The sequence below is a fragment of the Canis aureus genome, chromosome 6 (assembly GCF_053574225.1).
Source record: "Canis aureus isolate CA01 chromosome 6, VMU_Caureus_v.1.0, whole genome shotgun sequence".
Lineage (NCBI taxonomy): Eukaryota > Metazoa > Chordata > Mammalia > Carnivora > Canidae > Canis > Canis aureus.
Window position 1 is genome coordinate 10,037,052 of NC_135616.1, and position 23,955 is coordinate 10,061,006.

At 36.7% G+C, this 23,955-nt stretch overlaps 1 protein-coding gene and 1 long non-coding RNA gene across 5 annotated transcripts in view; one reads left to right on the forward strand and one right to left on the reverse strand.

The window, feature by feature from the left end:
* Nucleotides 1-23,955, forward strand: part of DLGAP1 (DLG associated protein 1) — an 875,942-nt gene that overhangs the window by 16,787 nt on the left and 835,200 nt on the right. Inside the window, exon 1 of one of the 4 annotated variants that reach the window (XM_077900123.1) lies at nt 4,724-4,797. The exons of the other annotated variants lie outside the window; for them this stretch is intronic. The gene's annotated coding sequence lies outside the window, so the exon portion shown is untranslated. Of the gene's footprint in view, nt 1-4,723; nt 4,798-23,955 lie in introns of those variants that run through there. 4 annotated transcript variants of the gene reach the window in all.
* On the reverse strand, nt 1,391-4,645 carry LOC144315495 (uncharacterized). Its single transcript, XR_013381215.1, has 2 exons — nt 4,569-4,645; nt 1,391-2,295 (listed from the first exon to the last, which is right to left on the reverse strand). It is a non-coding gene; the product is annotated as an uncharacterized LOC144315495 (long non-coding RNA).

Sequence of the window (23,955 nt, forward strand, 5' to 3'; positions counted from 1 at the left end):
CCTGTCAAATATTGTTTCTTAATAAAAGTTCTTCCAGAAAAGGAATATGAAGCAAGAACTCAATAATTTAAATTTCTTGCTTATAATAACAAGGCATGTTTGAATACAAAGTTTATGTCATCATTAGTTGAATAAATGGAGTTTAAAGTTTTGGTTTTTAACTCTGAGTCCTACAAATATGTCAACTCCTTTTGAGTTGTTTGTAACTCATCATCAAAAATAGAATCATCCCTATTTCAGTGAACTCACAGACTAATGAGAAAGAAGGTTAATAGGATTCAATTCTTTGAGGTTATTAGGATGATGGGGTGTTAGATGTTGCTGAGGCAGTACTACACAGGGTCACTAACTCAGCAAGTGAGTATCAGGGGAGGAGGGTTTCTCAGAGATGGGGATCAATGATGCAAAGAAAGTGGTGGGAAAGAAGTGCTATAGCTCTTTACTGAGCCTTTTATGGCAATTCACAGGAAGCTCCTTCTCTTCCTACCATTACCTTGCCAAAAGCAGTGCTCTGTGGCATGTAATGTGCACCTCTTTCAAGGTCTGTTTATCCTTTTGTCAACTGACAGGGATGATCATGTGATTTTGAAGTTCTTTAAAAATACTAATATGCACTGTAATTTTAGATAAGACTGGTGTTCTGTGGAAGTTTCAGTGAAATATGTAATATACACTGAAGTTGAATGACTTTACAAATCATGTGATTATAATGATGAATTGGCTAGAGACCCAGCAGTTAAATTTTGAAACGCTAGGAAGCCTGTGGAGGAAGATTGAGTATGTTTTATGTAAACTAGTAGGTAGTAAGTGTAACAAAGGAAGCTGAAGCTGAACTACATTTCTTTGGGTAACTATGGGATATATTTTTGGACAAGGAGCCTGATAAATGTGATGAAGGGACAATGGGAGGATGAGGGCAATGGGGTGGTGTTGGGGGTAAGTAATGCAGTGGTTTTGGGGATAAGTAATGGGGGAGTCCTGGGGAATAACTAATGAGGTGGTATTGGGAGTAAGTAATGGGGTGGGGTTGGGGTCAGTAATGGAGTGATGTTGGAAGTAAATAATGGGGTGGTGTTGGGGAGTAAGTAAGGGGTGGTATTGGGAGTAAGTGAGCACTGGGAGGGAGCATGAGATATTTTAAACAGTTGTGTGGATTGAAAATCTTGGGAATTAAATGTCTAAGAAGGATTTGTAGAAGTTTTCTATATCATACACTATGTAGAAATCCTACAGAAAGATATACGTTATTCTTCATAATTTCTGGAATCATTTTTTAATCCATCAGATGGAACTAGGCTTTAAGCATTACTGCTATGTAATAAGAATGTAATACTAATAAGAATGAATAAATAAAAGTTATGACTACTTTAAAGGATCATGGGCTGAAACATCACAGCTAGAATGATTTTTAATAGGGAATTAAAGTGATGTGGGACCTATTAGGTGCTACCATCAGTCTAATATTTCAGAAACATTTATTGGTGATTTTTTGCCACGTATTATGCTTGATACTGCGGTAGAAAAGTACCAGGTCCTGGAGAAACCAGTATATAAGCAAAATTCAGCAATATGTTGTAGTAAGTACACAAGAGATACTGGTAGAACCAGAAGAGGTGGTATGTAAGTAAATCTTCCAAAGGAAGCCATGTAAGCTCTTGAGTTGTTTTTTGAAGGGGACAGTCCATTATATTGATGACAAAAATTAGCCCTAGTGAAAGGAAATAAATACCCTCTCCCTGATAATTCCTGTTTCTCTACCTCAAAATATCTTCCAACTATATGAAGTGGGCAATTCAAAGGTTCTAAGAAGCAAATAGAAATGCCATTTCAGTATTTGATAATTTTAAAACCATAATTACTGTGCAAGGAAGGGAAATTGGCTTTAAACAAAAATCAAGATCATACTAGTATGGTATATTATTTTAGATCTTGTTAATTGATAAATTATTTAGTAATTCTGAAAAATGCAAAAGAGGTTGCAAATGTTATCTCAAGATTCAAGCATCTCACCCAGCTTGCATGTTAATAAGGGACCTGATTATTTTCCCTGTCTCTAAAGTTGCATTAAAAAAATCTTTGTCAATGTTTCAGTCAGTCGATATTCTTCATAAGATTTCAGAAATGAAGCAGTCCATCTGTTCCTAGAGCACTGTCATTTCTCGGCAACTTTATTGGATTTTCCTCTTGGCTGCTTTATTATTGTTTTGGAAAAATTGTTTTTCTTCTATGTCTTGGTGACATGGATGGAGAAAACCAAAGTCTTCCTTCCATTGTTAGAGGTTGTTTCTTTGTTGCCTAAAGATAAATTGAACCTTTTATAATGGTTTATAAATTATTGATGATATTCCCTAAATACTTTATTGGCATAAAAAAAATACTTTATTGGCATAAATTGGACTTTGATTGAATAGGAACTGTTAGTAAAGTGCTTTAGTTAAACATGATCATGATTAGAGTTCATGAATTTAAACTTATAGGCCTAAAGAAAGAAGCTAGCTCCCCTTCAGAAAGTTGCCTTGCCGAATCCAAATTAAGAATTAATTTGCCATCATTTAACTCTATGGGTCCACGTAATCATCGACCTTGCCTAGGTATTGGAATCATCTAAAAAAGAAAAAGAAAAAAAAAAAAAGACTGATCTCAGGTTCTATCCTAGACTGCCTCAATCTCCATCTCTAGGTTAGGTTCAGGTATGAGCATTTACCAAGCTTGTCACATGAATCTGGGGCACGTCTAGGAATAAACCTGGATGGCCATTAGCAGTGGTTCTCACAATATGATCTCTAGGCCAGCAGCATCACATCATCTGGAAGTTGTTAGAAATGCAAATATTTGGGCCTAATTAGGACTTAACGAATCAGAAACTGAACCGTTGGCCATTAGGTTGCCACCTCCAGCCAGGTACTGCTATTTGTATGTCTCTGCCTGTAGGTCTCAGACAGTAATGCTTGGGAACTGGCTCTTTTTATAAGAAGAAAACATATAACAGATCACTGCTTGAAACAAGAGCTTGTTAATACAGTCTCCTTAACCTGGACATGTTTGTCTACCATTTCCCTGGGGACTTGCTACCCTGACTACTTACAGGAATATTTCTCTGAGCTCCTGACCTTTTCTTTGCTACCAAAATAATCTTTTACATTTTGCACTTCTTTGCTGATTGTATTGGCCATTTTTGTTATAGTCTACTCATTTCTAAACACCTCAATTATGATACCCCCATGTGCACCTCCTTGGCTTTGAGCTACTGAGAACCCCTGAAGTTATTTGTGCACTTATAGGCTATCCTCAGCTTCCCTGGCCTCACTTTCTGAAGCTGTGACCTGTTGCTAACCCTGCTTTGGGGGCTATGCAGTTTAATCTTTTCATGTACTGGGAGAGGGGAGTTAAAATAAAAAAAAGAATTCAGAAATTAGGCAGCTTCCATTTCTTCAGAATTACATTTTTGTAGAGTGATTTTATTACTGTTATTAAAGACTCATGAGTTTGTAGAGCATCTGGAGCAATTGCATTCAAATATTACCAAAACCCTTTCCAGAGTTAAATTATCGATGCAGCTAAATCATGGTACTCTCACATCAGTGCCCTCCCTCCAGTGGTGTGGGGATTGACAGATGACTGAATATGGCCAGCCCTTTTGTGACCATTTTTAACTCCTCTACTTAAATTTCCACTCTCTTCTATCTTGTACAGCGTTTTCTGGGACGGTAGGAATTATCTTTCCTGAGCCCTATTCTCTCTTTTTCTTTTGTACTGTACTACCTTTCCATTATTTAGAATTCTTTGCCAGTATTTTTATGTGACTATTTTGCATTTCATGTACCTTATACATCTAGTTACACAAGCCAGAAATCTGAGACAGTTTCTGAGGTAGCCTTCAAGTAAGTCAAAATGAGGTAGCCTCCACTTTCACTTCCTCACGTTCACTCATCAAATTCTACCAACTACCTACCTTTCTCTCAAATAAACTTCCCTTCCACAACCTGGGAACCTCAGCCTACCTGGTCACCTTCGTCATCTCTTTTCTCTGCTAATCTAAGAGACTCCTTAATGTCTAATCTAGGTTGCCTCCCACCCTCCTCCAAACTGCCCTCTGAAGTAATATTAGATAAATCATTTTGAAATGTTTTTATTTAGCCAACTTTCCAAATGAAATCATTTTGATGTCTAGCCCTCCATGACCTGTAAAATAAAGTTGCAACTTAGTGTGGCATTTGAGCTGTTATAACCCGGTCAAGTGTTATTTTCTGGCCTTAACTCTTAACACTTGCCTACTGTCATGTGGTTTTATGCCTCAGGCCATCTTCTCTGTCATTTCCTAAATGATGTCAATGATGTCATGTTTCTCTTTAAGTCTTGCCCCTGTGGTTTCCTCCCCTCAGGCCATCCTTTCCTGCAAGGAAGTCCTTTTTTTTTTAGATTTTATTTATTTCTTTCTGAGACACACACACACACACACACACAGAGAGAGAGAGAGAGAGAGAGAGAGGAAGAGGGAGAAGCAGGCTCCATGCAGGGAGCCCCATGTGGGACTCCATCAGAGGTTGAGCGCAAGGCAGTCCTCTTACCAGTGTTCAGGACAGATGGAGGCTTCTGCAGCTTACCTGGAAGGATTTACAATACCACTTCCTTTGGCTATCTCATGTGTACCTATTATGACATGTTGCAAAACACCTATTATGACAGGTTGCAAAATGTTGCCACCATGCTAGTTTCCCAATGAGCAACCATGACCTGGTTGAGAAGATCCAGCTTCTTACAGGACCATCCGAAGAAGCATTCTTCCCCTGAAAGAAGGTTGGGAGTAGGAAATATGACAGGACACTGTGGGAACAAACACTAAGTATGGGGGACCCAAGGATGGTGAACTGGGGGATGGAGTCCTAGCTGCATGAAAAAAGGAAAGAGACTGATGTGTAGACTAGAATAGAGACACATCTAATTTGGGCAGATTCAAGAAGAATAAAGGCTTAGGAAAGAAGTTCAGAAGACAGTATAGCTCAAAAAACAAAACGAGAGAAAGGAAAAGGTAGAAAGTTAGTTCAGTTATCTTTTGTTGCTTAACCAGTCACTACAAAACAGTGATATAAAACAACTAATTTATTATGCTTGCAGATTCCATGGGGCAAGAGTTAAGATAGGGCATAACATTCTTGTTGGAGAGACATATGTAGATGAGCATCTTGGATACGAAGCAGCGGAGGAAAATGCTATCGTATAAGGACATAATACTTTGGGGGTAATAAACAGGTTTTAATTCATGAATTAGAAAATAGGATGGAGAAAACTTTATGAAAGAGTTACCTTCTGGGTTGGGCTTTGAAGGAGAAGTTACATTCAAGGTTTGAGTGAAGAATGAAAGGGCTGAGTATATTTAGGCAGTGCGTAATTTGTGGTAACTGAAGCATAGGGTGTGTGGCCAGACATAGATCCTAGAGAAGTTTGGGAGCATAAACTAAAGAGTTTGATTTTATTAGTATTATGCTGCAAAGAATCAGTGATTTTTTTTTTAAAGATTTTTTATTTATTTATTCATGAGAGACAGAAAGAGAGAGAGAGAGGCAGATACAGGCAGAGGGAGAAGCAGGCTCCATGCAGGGAGCCTGATGTGGGACTCGATCCCGGGTCTCCAGGATCAGCCCCCGGGCTGAAGGCAGTGTTAAACCGCTGAGCCACCCGAGCTGGCCAGAATCAGTGATTTTTAAATATAATTAATTAATTAGCAGAATTGTCTCTTCTAGAGCCCATCTGGATTTCATCACTAGCATATTTTGGAAGTGACCGAAGAGGGAATAGATGAGAGTCAAGTAGATGTGTAAAGGGGGATTATGTCCTCAAATCTCTAATAGGTAAGATGCTTTAAGGTTCTGGTGATGACTCTGGAGTAAATGGTCAAACTGAGGAGAATGATCCTTCCTCTGTACACTGCAGTGTCTTTTAGCATACTTACTTCCTTGGTTGGGACAGGAATCTAAGCTCTGTGAGGGCTGCTATATATATAGAAGCTAGAACAGTGGCTAGTATATTAGTAAATGTTAGGTTAACACATGAATTAGAGGATTTTTTTTATGTGTATCTGTCATATATAGCCATTTCCCTTTAACCTCTTCAGAAACATGGTATTCCTGGTAGAACTAGGTGGTTTTTGGAAGTTTGGTTTTGGTAACTGATACCTACAAGCTATTTGAATGCTTTTTGTTAAAGAGTTGATGATTAAGTCAAAAAAAGAGCTCCCAAGAACAAACTGAAATTATGTAGAATTATACTATGCTGGAACAGAAAATGTTTCCAGAGAGCTTTAGTCCATTTTCAGCACCTTATTACAGATGAATAAATTGAGACCTAGAGAAGTTAAATGACTTCACCACAGTTACCTGACTAGTAAATGTCAAAGCCAAGGTTAGGAGTAGGCTTCTAATATGCAGTCTGGTGTTGTTTTGATTCTATAAAGCTGTATGCCCCCTTTGATTTTAAAGTCAAATCTTAGCTTGAACTGTACGGAAAAAAAGAATCTCCATCTGGTTTTGCTGAATTTCCAAAGGGAGAAGCCACCTCATGTGGCTGTTGAAAAATTTAAATCCTAGAATGGCAGAGCTCAGGAAAGGAGAGGAAATTAGCAGTGTGGTGCAGTTAAATAACTTCACGTTTGAAAAGGCCTATGTGGATGCTCCTACATTTGATTAACTTCTTGTGGGCTTATTTTCCAGAATTGAATTCAGGTAGACTGGATTTTGTCTAGAGTAGAAGGCTCAGTGATTTATAGAATTATAAATATAATATATATTCTAATATATTTTCTAAAGAATATATAAAAAATACATAAAATATATTCTCTAGAAAAAACCTCAAGGATTGTTACCTAGGACCTGTATTTTCAGGTTGGAAATAGAGGATTCCTGAAGAGATTCACTAATGCCCCCAAGGTTTCAAAACTATTAATGATGTTATCAGAACTGGAAATCAGAACTCTTAATATGGGAGAAGTAAGTACTGCTTTTCAGGGATAAAATGCACGTGCTTAAAGGAAATATTTGAGTTTAAGGTGGTGTGTTTCAAAAATGTTTTATCTATTTTATTTTTTTAAGATTTTATTTATTTGAGAGAGAAAGAGAGACAGAGAGAGGGTGCACAAGCTGGGGAGGAGCAGAGGGAGAGGGACAAGCAGACTACTGGCCAAGCACGGAGCCCAACACAGGGCTCCATCCCACAACCCCAAGATCACGACCTGAGCTGAAACCAAGAGTCAGACACTTAACCGACTGAGCCACCGGTGCCCCAACAGAAGGACCTCTTTATGCAAAATAGGATACCACCAACCTGCTGCCGTGATGATAATATCATCATCACTCCATGTGCTGATTTCCTAATGTTTGGTCCCCTTTCATTTTCCACAATGAACTATTCTCCAAAGCTTTTCCTTCTTATCATTCTCTTGCCATTTATTCTTTTACCATTACATGCCTTACTCCTAAACAATCTGTTTTTTTTGGCTTGCTTTTTTGAACTTTGTCAAAATGGCAGCAAAATATTCAAATTCTTCTGTAAGTTGCTTTTTTAAAATTTATAACAGTATGCTTCAAAAATCCATTCATGCTGAAATACAGTTAATATCTTTTCAGTCCTGTACAAATTCTGGCTTATGATTATTCCATCCATTTTTGTGTTTGGTTTGTTAGATAGTTGTTTTTGTCTGTATGTTTGTTTGTTTTTGCTCTTACCAACCAGTCTGCCACATACATTCTTATGCATGCCTCGTGATAAATCTGTGCTAGAGGCTGGGCTATGCAATGTGCCAGTTTTTCAACATAATACCCAGCTGTTTTAGGAAGTGGCAGTGCCAATTTGGAATCCCACAAGTGGTACATAAGAGTCCCCAGTGTTCTCAATCTTTGCCAATACTTAGTCTCACCAATCTTCTTAATTTTTTGCCAATCTGCTGGGTGAATATTAGCATTCACAGGTTATTTTTATTGTGATTTGTGGTCTATTATTTTTCCACAAGAAATATACATACAAAATTACAAGGAGATTCAAAAAGAAGACATTTTATAAATATTCATTGGAGACAAAATGATTAGGAAAAACACAACACATTTACATGAAGAAAATCTATAATATTTTTGTTAGAGGATATTTTCACACATTCAGAGTGATGGTTGTTGACAAAATCAGCAATAACACCTTCATGTTCATTAATATTTAATGGTGATCTTGAATCAATAAAATGAAGTTCAATTTATTCGTAGTTATTCATTTTATCCTCTGTTTTAACTCATCTTGGAAAATAATATAGTAAGAAAAAATATATATAAATTATATATGAATTATATATATATATATATAAAAGACACAGGATGAAATTATATATTCATTAACTTGATTATGTTGCAGGTTCTAGAAAAAAATAACACTACCTCTAAAAGCCATTTTGAGATTTTCACAATTTAGTCTTTTTAAAACCCTCTTAGGTCCTTGGTTAAAAAGTGCTCTGGTTATGCCTATTGTATGACATGTATGTAGTGATGTGACACAGGCTTTCCTGGCTCATGTTATAGGTTAGGATTTGATATCGTGACACCCACTTTTTTTTTTCCACTTACTATTTTAATGTGGTGGTAAAGCATTGGAAACCCTAGTACCCACTCCCACCCTCCACTGAGTAAAGTAAAGGCACCTTTGCTATAATAACTTGTTACCAAAAATAGAAGAATACACTCAGAGAAGTGGAGCATCTTTTGATAAAGACCTGGTACATGCCCAAAATTAAATGAGATTTAATCAATGCCTCCCTCTCTGATCATAGATCTGTACAGTTTAAGGTGGTGTGTTTCAAAAATGTTTTATCTATTTTATTTTTTTAAGATTTGGAAGAAAAGGTTGGAAGAAAAGGTTGTATTTGTAGTATGAAATTATTTTGTAATGAGACATTGAACATTGGCACAACAAGATCATGTCAGACATTACATTTGCCATAAGGACCTGGGATGGTCACATATCAATAATCAGAAAGGATGAATTAGGAGGCCAAGTTTACTTTAGGATCCACTTGGAGTCAACATTTCCCCTACAATTTACAGTTGAAACCTGTGACCATCCCAGAGTATTTCATAAAAATGGATGACAGCAGTGAACCTTTTTTCTCTCTGAAGCTGGATTGAACAGGCCTAGTCACTCTTGATTCCTGTCCACCCCTCCTACTCCCTCTAGGTGGGTTCCGGCCTTTGGTGACAGCAAAGATCACAATCTAAATGTCAAGCTGTGAAAATTGTCAGAAACCAAGTCAACTTACAAAAGCTCCCCAAAGAAAAAGCTCTAATAATCCAAACTTCTTTCATTGCATGATGAGGCCCAGTAGAAAAGCTCAGGGTCTGTGGAGTCCCAAACACCTGTTTTACTTGCACTGGCAGATTTGCAGGATTTAAGAACTGACAAATCATAGCCAAGGATGTCCCTCTGGGTCCCACTCTTTGTTCATTATATAACCCCCTTCACTACTCCACCTCCAACCTTCACCCAAGGTGGACCTAACCCATCTGCTTGTTGTTCTGTCCCATTTATTTTTCTCTTCCTCTGCATGTGGTTTTTGCTCAATATGATATCAGTAGCATGGGAAAGCAGTCTCTCTGCTCCATTTGGTTAATTAATCTCCGACTGTGTCTGTGGCTCACCTTGTTCTTATGTTTACAAGATTATAAAAACTCTGAAACTTTCCCTTCTTAGTTTTCTTTGTATGTCACACCAATCATTTCCAAAATCCACTATATTAATGTCTTCTATTTCTATGAACTCAAAATCCATAATACCTCAAACATTAATGATCTCATAGTCCTATCTCGACAGACGATCTTCTGAAATAAATACATTTCATATACTTCTGTGTTTTTTAAGATTTTGTTTATTTGAAAGAGAGAGAGAGAGAGAGAGCAAGAGATACATGAGTGGGGAAGAGAGGGAGAAGAAGGTACCTCACTGATGAGGCGCTCGATCCCAGGACGCTGGGATCATGACATGAGCCAAAGGCAGACACTTAACTGACTGAGCCACTCAGGCACCCCTATACTTCTGTTTTTTAAGATAATAATAATGGACTACTTTAACAATAGCCAGACACTGTCCTCAACATTTTATATCAGTTAAGTAAATTACCATTTCCCCAAGATGAAAGAGTGGAAGCTAAATCAGAGAAGTTGAGTGACTTGTCCTGAAGACTATTCTTTTCAGAAGTGTAGTATAAAGGAAGAGAAAGTACAAGGAATGGGTATGGAGATACCAGGTTTAGTTTATCATTCAACTCAATTCTTATCTGAATCCTGTCCTCTTCCCTAGAGAAGATGGTGGCTGTATGCCTGGCCCAAAGTCAAGGAAACATGAGAGGGATAAGAGATGAACATGGCAGCTTCCCTAACTTGGAGGTGCTTATGGGCTGTTTGATGAAGCAAGAGATAAACACATAGATAAATATAGAATAGGTGGTGCTTTTAAAGGTGGATTGTAAGGCAGTTGCTTGGGACTTGGAATACATTTTATGTCAGGAACTTTCTAACAATGGGTACTTCTTTTTTTTTTTTTTTTAAAGATTTTATTTATTTATTCATGAGAGACAGAGAGAGAGAGAGACAGAGAGAGAGAGAGAGAGAGAGAGAGAGAGAGGCGCAGACACAGGCAGAGGGAGAAGCAGGCCCCATGCAGGGAGCCCAATGTGGGACTCAATCCCAGGACTCCAGGACCACGCTCCAGGCCAAAGGCGGCACTAAACCGCTGAGCCACCTGGGCTGCACAATGGGTACTTCTATAGCTGCATCTGTAAATCCAGTTTGTCCCTTGACTCAGCTGAAATGCTGTTATGTTTGTTATGAAAATTGGTATGAGAAATGATGCTGTGGTACTAATAATTAAAGGAAGCAAACTATACAGTTGAATAAGACACAGGTTTTAATGCTGGTATCTGAAGAGAAGCTGGTTTAATTAGGAGTGTTGGATAAGGTAGACGAAGCCTTCAGTCAGATTTCTGAATAGGACATTGGTGCTTTCAGGGGTTTTAGAGGAGGCTGCATGGGTTCTTTATCATGTTTAGTCTTACTCAAAAGCATATGGCTTTTCATTCTTAACTTGGTTGCATCCACATTGCTCTTAATACTTCTCAACCATTATTAGAGCTTTACATTGAATCATGAATGGAACAAAGAAGAACTGTTAAGGTCACCATGAATCCCTGACTCCCTGGGAAGTGTTTCACCTCCTACATACCTGGCCCTTGGTTTCCACAATACAAGGACCTAGTCCTGTATCTTCCCCAATATCTGCCTTCCTGTGTCCCCCCCACCTCCATACTACCTCCTTTCCTCCATCTGGAACTCCTGAGATGATTTATCTCTATTTTTATACCTAGCCTCTGCACTTATTTATACAATCCCCATGTGCTGCCCAACATTGACCATAAGATGATTGCTGCTCCCACTTTCCTTGAAGTAGCAATATTTGTACTTGTCATATCCCACCCTTACCCATTTTTCAAAATCAATATCTAATTGACATAAAACATTATATTAACTCAGGTGTGTTATATACTGATTTTATAGTTGTGTGTATTGCAAAATAATTACCACAAAAAATCTAGCTAACAGGTGGGTGGTGTTTTTTTTTTTTTTTAAGTTTATTTATTTTATTTGTATAAGTAATCTCTACACACAACATGAGGGCTTGAACTCATGACCCCAAGATTAAGAGTTACGTGCTCTTTTGACTGAGCCAGCCAGGTTTCCCCAATATAATTGTGCTTTGATTTGCATTTCTCTGATGATTAGTTATATTAAGTACCTTATCATGTGCCAATTTCATATATATATATATTTCTTTTGTAGTAGGCTCCACACCCACTGTGGAGCCCAGCATGGGTCTTGAACTCACAGTCCTGAGATCAAGAGTCAGATGCTTAATTGACTAAGCCACCCAGGGACCCCACCAATTTCATATCTTTTAACTTAATGTCATAAATTTCCTCTTTCGTTGCGATGTGTTTCCTTCTGATCAGTGCTACTCAGTATTCTTGAGATACTCAATCACATGTTATTGGTTTTACATAATTTTAGAACCAGTTGGGTAGATTGGTATATATCTAAGGGGAAAACATGATAATTTAACAAGATCTAGAATATATTGAGATCTTATCCTGGCCTGAACACATGGTGCTTTGCTAAGTATGTTATGTGTATTATCATTTAATTTTTACAATGCATGATATAATGGTATTATTATCCCCATTTTATAGATACAGAAACTGAGGCATAGAATTGTCCATGATTACAGAGGAAGTAATTTATGCAACGCATAGAGACAGAATGCAGGCACAAGAAGCCTCGCTCTAGACCCAGCATATTCATCACTAGTCTCCACTTTCTTATTAGTACACATATTTCATACATATTTCATCCTCTTTAAATCCTCCCTGAATAAGATGGGTTTTTAAATTTTTTTTTACCATTATTATTTTTTTAAGATTTTAAGTAATCTTTGTACCCAACATGGTGTTTGAACTCACAATCCTGAGATCAAGTAGCATCCTCCACTGACTGAGCCAGCCAGGTACCCAAAGATGCCTTTTTTTAAAAAAGAAATTATTTATTTATTTTAGAGATGGGGAGGGGCAGAGGGAGAGAAGGAGAAAATCTCTAGATGACTTCCTGCTTGAGCCCTACATGGGGCTTAATCCGACAGCCCTGAGATCACAATCCAAGCCCAAATCAAGAGTCAGACTCCTAACCAACTAAGCCACCCAGGTGTCCCCTCCAGATGGATTTTTTAAAAATATTTATTTTTAAATAAATAAATGTTTCTTATTCTGAGAATATGGGCAAAAAGTAGTACAAGAATTCAAGAGCAGAAGCTATCATAGCCAATATTTATATTTACAAAGAAAGATGCTTGTGGACTTTAACTCAAATGCATGAATGGGTCAGGACTTTCAAATGATATATGAATACCATTTAGGGAGAGATTTTTAAGGAGAGCACATCTGCTTCTACATTGGCCTCAAGTCATGCCATACTGATTTCCTAAATGCTTTAAGAGTGTGGCGATGGGAATTAGGGTGGTGGGGGGACTAGAATTGATTGACAGTTAATGTGCATATGGAATGTCAGTTGAATTGTTACATGACTAAGCCAACCATCACACCCTGATCCATTGAGAAGTTTTACCATATCTGTGCTTCAGGGTTCTGGGTGCTATAACTTTCCTTTGCTATTGCTTTTCCCTGGAAGATAATATGATCTTATCCATTTTGTAGGAAAAATACTGGGTCAATGCAGTTGGATATTACAGGAGGTCATAAAAATATCTATGGTTGTAGGGTTCCTGCCCTTAAGGAATTTACTATCATGTCAGAGAGAAAAGACTGGTGCAACCAAACTCACCCAAACTCACTAGGGGGGAAAATTAGTAGAAGACTTTATGGAAGTTACTATCAAACCATTATAGTATGATGGTATTAGGAGGTTGCAGATGTGGAGAGGAAAGGAATAGGGTTGTCCATTTTCCTTCGAACCTTCCCTCAGTGAATCTTATTGTTTAGGTTACATGAAGGCAGTGGTCAGGTCCACCTTGGTCACTACAGTGTTTTCAGCACCTGGCATAATGCCTATCCTTGTAGCAGATGTTCAGTAAATGTGTGAAGGCATGAATGAAGAAGCATGTGGTCTGAAAGATACAGGGGGATGGTTGATTGCATGCCTGAAAGTAATGTTGAGAGAATTGACTATATTTTGTGTCTTTAAGTAGAGGGGTAAGCATCTGTGGCCCGGGTTCAATTCTATTTGCAAGGCTGTGTTAAGTGTGCCCTGTCTTAGTGGCTGTGCCATTGAGCCAGTCCCTGGGAAGTGGAGCTGACACCTTCCTTCACCTTAACTTCAGCAGTGAGACAGAAGGTGCCTGAGCTCAAATCTGGCTCAAATTAAGAGCATGAGCATGATTAGTCACTGGTGTCCAGCTTTTGTACTTGTGGCCAAATATGAAACAGATTTACAATTGGGTTTCAAAACAGTATACCATATATTGTTATACTCAAATATGAATTAACTGTGTTGCTGACTATCTTGTAGTAATGATTTGTGAAACCATCTATTTTTTAAACTTAATACTTGTGCTAGTTTTGAAAGATTTTCCTAGATTTGGAGCTTGAGGAAGGAACACCAAAATTAAATACAATGCTCACCGAAGAATATATAGTTATGTTTAATTTCCCTGGACACTTGCATGGAGTTTGTTGAGTATTAGGCATTACAAATGTATTGGAGTGAATGGGTAGCTGGACATAGCTATATTTTAGATTTAAAAGAAGTTTTTTCCAGTAGAATAAACAATAGCAGTAAATGTTAAATCCATGCTGCTAGGGTAATCTACCAATAAATTGGTTTTGGGAAAGTAAATGGAGAAAAGGTGACTATTTAGTCGTCAATTTCACCAGCTCTTGTATTTGCACTTTCCTTCCAAAAATAAAAAGGAAAAAAAGAAAAAGAAAAAAGTCTTCTAAGAAATAAATACTTAAGCAAAACTGCTGCTTACTTTTTCTTTTTTCCAATTTGTGATTAATAACTTTGTGCTTTCAGATATGCAGTGAATTGAATCAGAATCTCACAGAGAACAGTATGCTCAATATTTGGTCACAGTTTGAAGGCATCCCCAGATGGTTTTAGAGAAAAACTAATTTTAAGAGAATGCAGTATGAATGACTAATTTTATCTTTGAAATTATTAAAGGTCCCTCTATCTAAGTGACCATGGTCACCTGTATTATCTTCATATGAAGTGTACATGAATTTAAATGTACAATAAGAATTTGGATAATAGTAAAACTGGGAAGATGGTATAACAACCAGAAACAGAAGAGTTGGATTCTAGCAAATGTGTGTTAATGTTTTAAGCTTTCTCCAAACTGGAATGAGGATTCTGGGCTTCTGGGAATGGCACCCTGCATGTTGTCAACTCAGTTGTTTTTCTGGAATCAAGTAAAATTAGACATAAGTTTGCTTAGATACTCTTCTGACCTGCATGGATCTTATTGCATCCTTTTAGAACTCTCCACTAACCTCCCCCAAGTGCATAGTATATATATTTTTTTTAAACATTTTTTTTAAATTTTTATTTATTTATGATAGTCACAGAGAGAGAGAGGCAGAGACATAGGCAGAGGGAGAAGCAGGCTCCATGCACCGGGAGCCCGATGTGGGATTCGATCCCTGGTCTCCAGGATCGCGCCCTGGGCCAAAGGCAGGCGCTAAACCGCTGCGCCACCCAGGGATCCCCAAGTGCATAGTATATTTGAATGGCTTCAAATTCTCTGCCCTCTTCTTCCCTAGGCATTGATAAGGTCTCTTCTGGCCACCTCCCACTTGTTGCTGCCTCACACTCTCAGAGTCCCATGATATATCACCCTTTTCAGATTATCTATAGATGTCGTTCTGAGGTGAACAACCTTTTAAGAATCCTATGAACTGACACAGTTGAAACAGGTATTTCATGATTAGTGTTAGAAAAGGTTCATTGCAGAAGCACTAATTTCTCTCAATGACAGAGATGTGAATGAACGTTTCTACCCTAGTTTTCCTATCAGACGTTAGAATACTCTAGCAACTTCTATTGATAAAATATGAATTTGGAAAAAAATTTCTCTTAGGTAATTTATGATGTGAACAAAGTTGAATTATTTACTATATTTTGTTGTAGAAGGCTGAGAATTACAACCTGCAGTAACAGTTTAGGGTAACCATTCTTGTAGCTTGATGTGAGATGTTTTGCATTTAGTAGGCAAACAGTCCTAGAGTGAATTACAAAAAAAATTAACAACCTAATCATTTTCAGTTGTTAAATGAACTGTGCACTACTTCTTACCTTAGTATTAATGCAAATGTTTTGCTATGAACACTGCACAGTTTCCATTATTCATTTTATGGAGAGCTACATGAAGTTCTCCATAAAGCCTTAAGAAGACATTTTTTGATTAATCCATTTTCCAGATGAGGAAGCAAATACCAGTGGAAGTGAATATTTATTGGTTTTGGAAGAATTGGTGGATCACATTTAATGATAGCAAAAGAGCAATTTCATGATATTTTTTAGGTTTAAGCTATAAAATATACTCTGTACCGGTAGAACATAAAAGATCATTCTTTTATAAGTTAAATATAAATCAAATTAAATCTTGAAAAATGCATTTTGTGGGCAACCGTATCAATAATCACGACACTTAATAAGATTAGAGTTTCTTCCAGAAACAATTAAGTTTCATAATTTATGTGTGTAATTTAAGTTTATAGATGTAATTCATTCACAGTCTCATTTACCAGGCACACATACATAATTGGCTTTTAAATGGCTTGTAGAGTATACTTACAGCTATAGGCTAGCTTTTTCTTAAATAAGGAATATTTATTATACTCAGGAATAAAATTTTTATTTGTTATAAATAGATGATATTAGTATTAATATTTTATATAGGTGGTTCAAATTGTGACATTTGGACCTTGTAATATTTAGAAAACATATTTATGAATTCATTCATATATATTTATATAGTTTTCTTTTTTAATCTATCAGAAGATAATTTCTGGCCAAATTCCAATGAAATACCTGAATGTTTAAGAACGATTATAGGGCAGCCTGGGTGGCTCAGTGGTTTAGTGCCGCCTTTGGCCCAGGGTGTAATCCTGGAGACCCAGGATCGAGTCCCACGTTGGGCTCTCTGCGTGGAGCCTGCTTCTCCCTCTGCCTGTGTCTCTGCCTCTCTCTCTCTCTCTGTGTCTCTCATGAACAAATAAATAAAAGCTTTAAAAAAAAGAACAGTTATAAATATATTTTTGAAGAAGAGTTAATACATATCTAACAAATGAAGTCACATTTTGATTGTTTAAAAATATTATAAATAAGCTCATTGAAGAAAAAAATTCAAAAATCATGGATAAAAATGAATAAAATTGCATTGATCCTACTGATATTAATATGTGTATGATCAACTCATTCAGATTTTTAAAAATTTTTTATATATCATGTTTATTTTGAAAATATTTTATTTTTTAGAGAGAGGAGAGAGGGTACATGAATGGGGAAGCGGGGAGGGGCAGAGGAAGAGGAAGAGAGAATATTATGAGAATATTATGCAGACTCCACAATGCAGAGCCCAACATGGGGCTTGATCTCATGACCCTGAGATCATGACTTGAGCCAAAATCAAGAGTCATATGGTTAACTGATTGAGCCACCCAGGCACTCCTAAAAGATTTTATTTTTAAGTTAATTTCTACATCCAGTATGGTACTTGAACTCCCAATCCTGAGATCAAGTCACAAGCTTTACCTAATGAGCCAGCCAGGAGCCCCTCATCTATATTCTTTTAGATGTACCTTTATACTAAAATGTGATCCTACTATATATACTGTTTTATAATCCTTTAATTTGATGATATTGTGAGGTTTTTTTTACATGCTATAAACATGGAATTTTATTACCTAGTTTAAGTACTACACATGAATGATGTCATTGTACGAATCAAATATATGAATGTGTGTATTATATGCATTATGTATATGTGTGTATATTGGTATACATGTATAGGTCTATATATATGTTTATGCATATACATAAAAATATAATTTAAAACCCAGTTTGATCCCTGTTGTTGGGCATTGTAGGCTAGATCTAGCTTTTCTCTTAGGACATAAAAAAACCTTTTTTTAAAAAGATTTTATTTATTCTTCGTGAGAGACAGAGAGAGAGAGAGGCAGAAACATAGGCAGAGGGAGAAGCAGGCTCCGTGCAAGGAGCCTGATGGGGGACTCGATCCCAGATCCTGGAATCATGCCCTGAGCAGAAGGCAAACACTCAACCACTGGGCCACCCAGGCGTCCCTAAAAAAACTGTTGAACACACTTACATGTTCATATATGACCAAATATGTTCTTGGGATAGACTTCTAAAATTGTAATTATTAAATTGCAGGCAATATGCATATTTTAAAAGGCTTTTTCTTGACCTTGCTGAACTGACCTCCAAAGAGATCGTATCAGTTTGTCAACCATTAAATGAATACCCTTTCCCTCAGACCTAACAGTGATTTTTAGTACTTTAAATTTTTGACAAAGTGCTTGAAGTAATCTGAATAGTGGTCTCTGAAAACATGAGTCTACATCCTAATCCTAGTGCCTGTTAATATCACCTAATATGGCAAAAGAGTGAAGGTGACCCTATAATGCAAAGATGTGATTAGATTGATGATCTGAGAGGAGGAGTTTATCCTAGATTATGTGAACTCTGAAAAAAATGCAATCACATATGTCCTCATAGGAGAAGGGCAGAGGAAGTGTTGAAATAGATACTTAGAAAGGGAAAGGTAATATTAAGACAGAGCAGAAGTAGATGCAGCCATAAGTCAATGAGTGTTGATAATCACTAGAAGTTAGAAGGGCAGGAATGGATCATCTCCTAGAATCTCTGGAGGGGATGTGGCCTTTTAGACAACTTACTGGCCTTCAGAACTGTGAGAGGATAAATTTTTATTGTTTTAAACCATTTGTTTATAGTAATTTGCTACAGGAGATACAAGGAAATTAATACAGTAGCATACAGAACTCACTATGAAAAGATATTATTATAGTTTGAAGGAAAATTTTCTGATCCAAATTCTCAAGTATCATCAATACCTAATCAAGTTCCCACTTTGTCTTTTATGTCTATTTATAATTCTCTCTTATCACCTCAGTTGCCCTCAGCAGGTCCCAGAGCTTTGGGTTACCTTATTGGCTCTATCCTTACATAAGTTCTCCTCCCTTGGAAAGTCTCGTTCATGCTCAAGACTTCAGGTATTACTGTGCACTATTAAGTCTCAAATTCTTATTTCTGCCTCACCTCTCACGGATCAGATCTGGACACTAGACAATCACTTTCTGGATCACTTATTTGTACCTTAGCCTAAGCAAATCTATAGCTAAAGTGCACATCTTTTTCCATGGTCTTTATCATCTACCAATAGGATTCCTACCTCCCTGCACTTATGTGTGTAAGCCAGAATTATACATCTTCTCATGCAAAACCTCCGTGTGAATCTGTTCTCAGGGCATTATTAGAATGACAAGGGATGTCTTTGGATATCTTATTCCTGCATACATACCCATCTGCCATGCTGTCTTTGGAAAACTATGCTCTAGTAATTGGAACCAATGGCAGCCTTCCAATTTGCATGTACTCTCACAATGTCCTACCTCACACAAACTATTTTCTCCCTGGATATTTCCTTTAACTTAGGTGGCTACTAATCCATTAAATCTTTTTGTATGCTTTTTTATATAAAGATTTTATTTATTCATGAGAAGCACACAGAGAGAGGCAAAGGAAGAAACAGGCTGCCTGTGGGGAACCTGAGGAGGGACTTGATCCCAGGACCTTGGGATCATGACCTGAGCCAAAGGCAGATGCTCAACCACTGAGCCACCCAGGTGCCCCTAATTCATTAAGTCTTAATGAGAAGTCTACTATATCCAAGGAACTTGTTTAATTCTCTCAGTTTGGTACAAGCAGATTTCTTCATGGTCTCAATTTTATGTTGAGTTGTAATGTTCATAAATCCATGTTAGACTATGAGGTTCTTCAGGGTGACAGTGGTTTGTCATCCTTATCTCGAGTTCCTACAAAAATGCTTACTAGTTATTGGAAATTTAAAAGAAAATTAGCTGAGATTTATTCAATACTTAACATAGGCCAGGCTAAGAGTTGTGCTAAGAGTTCTACGTAATTCTAATCTAATCGAATTCTAATTCTTGTGATATCCCTAGGAAGTAAGAATTATTGTTATCTTCATGCTAGGGGTTAGGAATTTGATACACTAAGAGGTTAAGCAAATTGCCTAAGAACATGTTTTTAGCACGAAGTGGGCCCATATTTGAATACTGACAATCTGACTTGAGAATTATTATTTTTCTAATATTTCATGTTTTTCTGATCATTTTAATACTGTATATTTTCTTCCAAGCATTCCTTTAGCTGGGTCCCACAAATTTTGGCATGTTATATTTTTATTTTATTTCAGTTCAAAATATTTTCCAATATTCTCCATGTTAGAGGATATACTTTATATTATTTATATTATTTTGAAGTGTTTAGGTTTTTTTTTTTTTTTTTTGTAAGCCAGAATAAAGTTTATGTTGGTGAATAGGTCATGTGAAATTAAAACAATTGTATATTCTGATGTGTCAGAAGGAGTGGTCTGCAAATGTTAAGTGTAAATTAGATCATGTTGGTTGATAGTATTGTTCAGGTCTTCTTTACTCTTACTGGTTCACTGTGTACTTGTCTGTCATTTACCTAGAAAAGAATCTTAAAGTCTTCAGCTATAATTGTGCATTTGTGTATTCCTTTTTTTAGTTTTTGTTTTATGTTATTTTGGAGCTCTGTTGTAAGGTGGCTATATACATTTGGAATTGTTACGTCTTTGGGGGAATTGACCCCTTTATTATGATGTAATGTCCTTCTTATCACTAGTGATATCTCTTTTTCTGAAGTCTACTTTATCTGCCATGAATAGGTACTTCAACTTTCTTTTGGTTACATTTTACATAGTTTGTCTTTTTCCATCCTTTTACTCATAACTTATCTGTATCTTTATATTTAAAGTATATTTCTTCATGCTAAGAAGAGCATGAAGCTCTTGATCTTAGGGATCATAAAATCTGAGCACCACCCCACATTGGGTGTATATACATTATTAAAAAAAAATAAATAAACTTTAGAAAAGTAAATAAAGTGTGTTTCTTATAGACAAAATATATTTGGGTCTTGTTTTTTTTTAACCATATATATTATTTATTTTCTGTTTCATCTGTTGTTTCTTTTATTGCCTTCTTGTATAAACTGAGTTTTTTTAATAATTCCGCTCATCTCTTATAAACTTGTTATTTGTTAATTTGTATTAATTTTTAGTGTTTTCCCAATGATATGCAGTACACCTCTTTAATTTATTAAAGCCTACTTTCAAAGATCTTTATATCACTTCATGCATCATGTAAGGACCTTGTTTATATATTCTCAACTCTTCCCTCTCATCTTTTGTTCTATTCTTGTTTTAAATTTTAGTTACTTTTTAAAGTTTGTTTGTTTATTTATTTATTTTTAAGTAGTCTCTACACACACTATGAGGCTCAAACTGATGACCCATGATCAAGAATCATATGCTCTTTTGGGATCCCTGGGTGGCGCAGCAGTTTGGCGCCTGCCTTTGGCCCAGGGCGCGATCCTGGAGACTCCGGATCGAATCCCACGTCAGGCTCCCGGTGCATGGAGCCTGCTTCTCCCTCTGCCTGTGTCTCTGCCTCTCTCTCTCTCTGTGTGACTATCATAAATAAATAAAAAATTAAAAAACAAAAAAAGAGTCATACGCTCTTTTGACTCAGCGAGCCAGGTGTCCCTATATATTTTACTTTTACATATGCTTTAAACACATAACATATTGCTACTAATCTTGCTTTTGACTCAGTTATATTTTTATCTATTAAAAATAAGAAAAAAGGTATTTCATATGCATTGACTCACACCGTTTTCAGCATTCTTCATTTCTTTGTGTAGATGTAAGTTTCTGTTTGTGGTCATATTTCTTCTGCCTGAAGAACTTTCTTGGTCATTTTTTATAGGGCGATCTGCTGACAATGAATTATCTCAGTTTTCTTTGTTTGAGATATCTTTATTTCTTTATTTTTGCAAATATTTTCACTGGGTATAAAAATCTGAGTTCACTTTTTTTTTTTCTTTTAGCACTCCATTGTCTTTTAGCTACAAGTCCACTATAATTTTTATCCTTCTCTGCATGAGGTGTGTTTTTGTAGCTGCTTGCAATGTTTCCTCTTTTTTTTTTTTTCTTCAAAGTTTTATTTTGATATGGCTAGGTGGATTTTATTAGCTTCTTTTTTTTTCTTTTTTCCTGACTCATGTTCTCTGAAATTCTTGGATCTGTGGTTTGGTGTCTGTCTTTACTTTTGGAAAGTCCTCAGCCATTAATTCTGCTCTATTCTTTCTCTTCTCCTAGGATTTTAAGTACATATATGTTAGACCATTTGATATTGTTCCACTGATCTGGAATATTCTGTTGTGTTTTTCTTTTTTCTTCACCTACTTTTCTTTCTGTATTTTAATTTGATTAATTTCTATTGATATATCTTCAAGTTTCTTGAATCATTCTTTGATTGTGTTAAGTCTACTTATGAATATGTTGAAGGCATTCTTTGTCTATTTTACTTTGGATTATTATTATTTTTTTAATTCTAGCACTTTCATTTGATTCTTATTGTTTCTGTCTTTCTGCTGAACTTTCCAAACTGATCTTATATGCATCTTCCTTTTCCATTAGATTTCTTGATACATTTATCATAGTTACTTCAAATTCCCTGTCAGATAGTTCCAACATTGGTGTTATAGTTGAGTCTGGTTCTGCTGATGGCTTTGTTGGGGAGTGTATTTTCTTTCTTGTCTTCCCATGTGTCTTGTGATATTTTTTGTTGTTTAAAACTAGACACTGAAGTAATTCATTAGAGACTGAAATAAACAGTTTTTATGCTTAGAAATGGGCATGCTGTTACTTTTTCTAGTTCTTTAGTGCAGTGGTTTGAGTTATTCTAGTTAAGAAATGGGTTACTTTTGATGTTGTCACTGTCATTAACCTCAGTGGACTATATGCTTCAAATCCCTCTAGTGACACCTTGTGCTTAGGATTGTTTGGCTTTTTGAGGGTTTTTTTCACCTCAATATTTGCTTCATTTTTAGCTTTAAGTCTTCTTTTTGCACTGAACCTCAGAGAGGGTATCCTCCCATACCTTTGTCCCTCTCTGGGCAGTGTTTTTTCTATGCATGTAACTTGAGATGTGTTAGCATGACAGCAAGACATGGTGACAGAATGTTTTCTGTTGTTTTCATTTATGCTTACTATTAGGCAGATATTATATCCTTGGGTATTTGAGGTGTGGCTTCCTTAGTTCTCCTGCCTCTTCTCCATGTGTAATTCTGAGCCTAGCATATGTATTTTTTCCCTCCCTCAGGGGTAGGTTACTTGTTTTGTTTCTGTTTTCTTCCCATAGCTGCAGTGGGTTTTTTCCAGTGCCCTAGGGTGGAAGTATTGGTTGACTTTCCCTCCACAGATTAATGCTTTAATTCTGCAGTAGAGATAGGGAAGGAGATTTCAGGTGGAGTTCTATGAGTCTTTCCTGCTATTCTGTTTCCCCAGGTCTTTTCTCACCTGTCCTTAGATATTGGGCCATGTCCAGCTTTTCATTATAAGTTTAGGAGTGATCTCTTCCCAGCTTTCCATATTGCCAGGTAGAAGTTGTAAGTCCCCAGAGCTCTTATTTTTTGCTAAATCGTTACAATGAGGTGTTCAGGACCCCTTTACACAAAATTTATTAGAACATGGAAGATCCTTTGCTTGTGTAAGTTGTATACATTGGCCTTTTCTATATTAGAATTTAAAGCTCAGATATTTTAAAATAATGTATTAATTCATTTAAAAATAAAAATAATAAGGGGCACCTAGGTGGCTCAGTCAGTTAAACATCTGATTCTTGGTTTCCACTCAGGTCATGATCTAGTGGTCATGATATTGAGCTGACCCCAGGCTCTGTGCTCAGCTTGGAATCTACTTCAGATTCTCTCTCCTCCCGCCTCTTCCCTGGTTCCCACAGGTGCTCAATCTCTCTCTCTCTCTCTCAAATAAATAAAATCTTAAAGAAATTAAAGATAAGTCCATTATGTATTAACATAACTTAAAAAATATTGTATTTATTTGAGAGAGAGAGAGAGAGAGAGAGTGAAAGAGAGAAAGAGAGCAAGAGTGGCCGGGGGAGGCGGGGCAGCAGAGGGGAGAGAAACTGACAGACTCTCTGCTGAGCCGAAGCCTGACATGGGGCTTTGATCATAGGACCCTAAGATCATG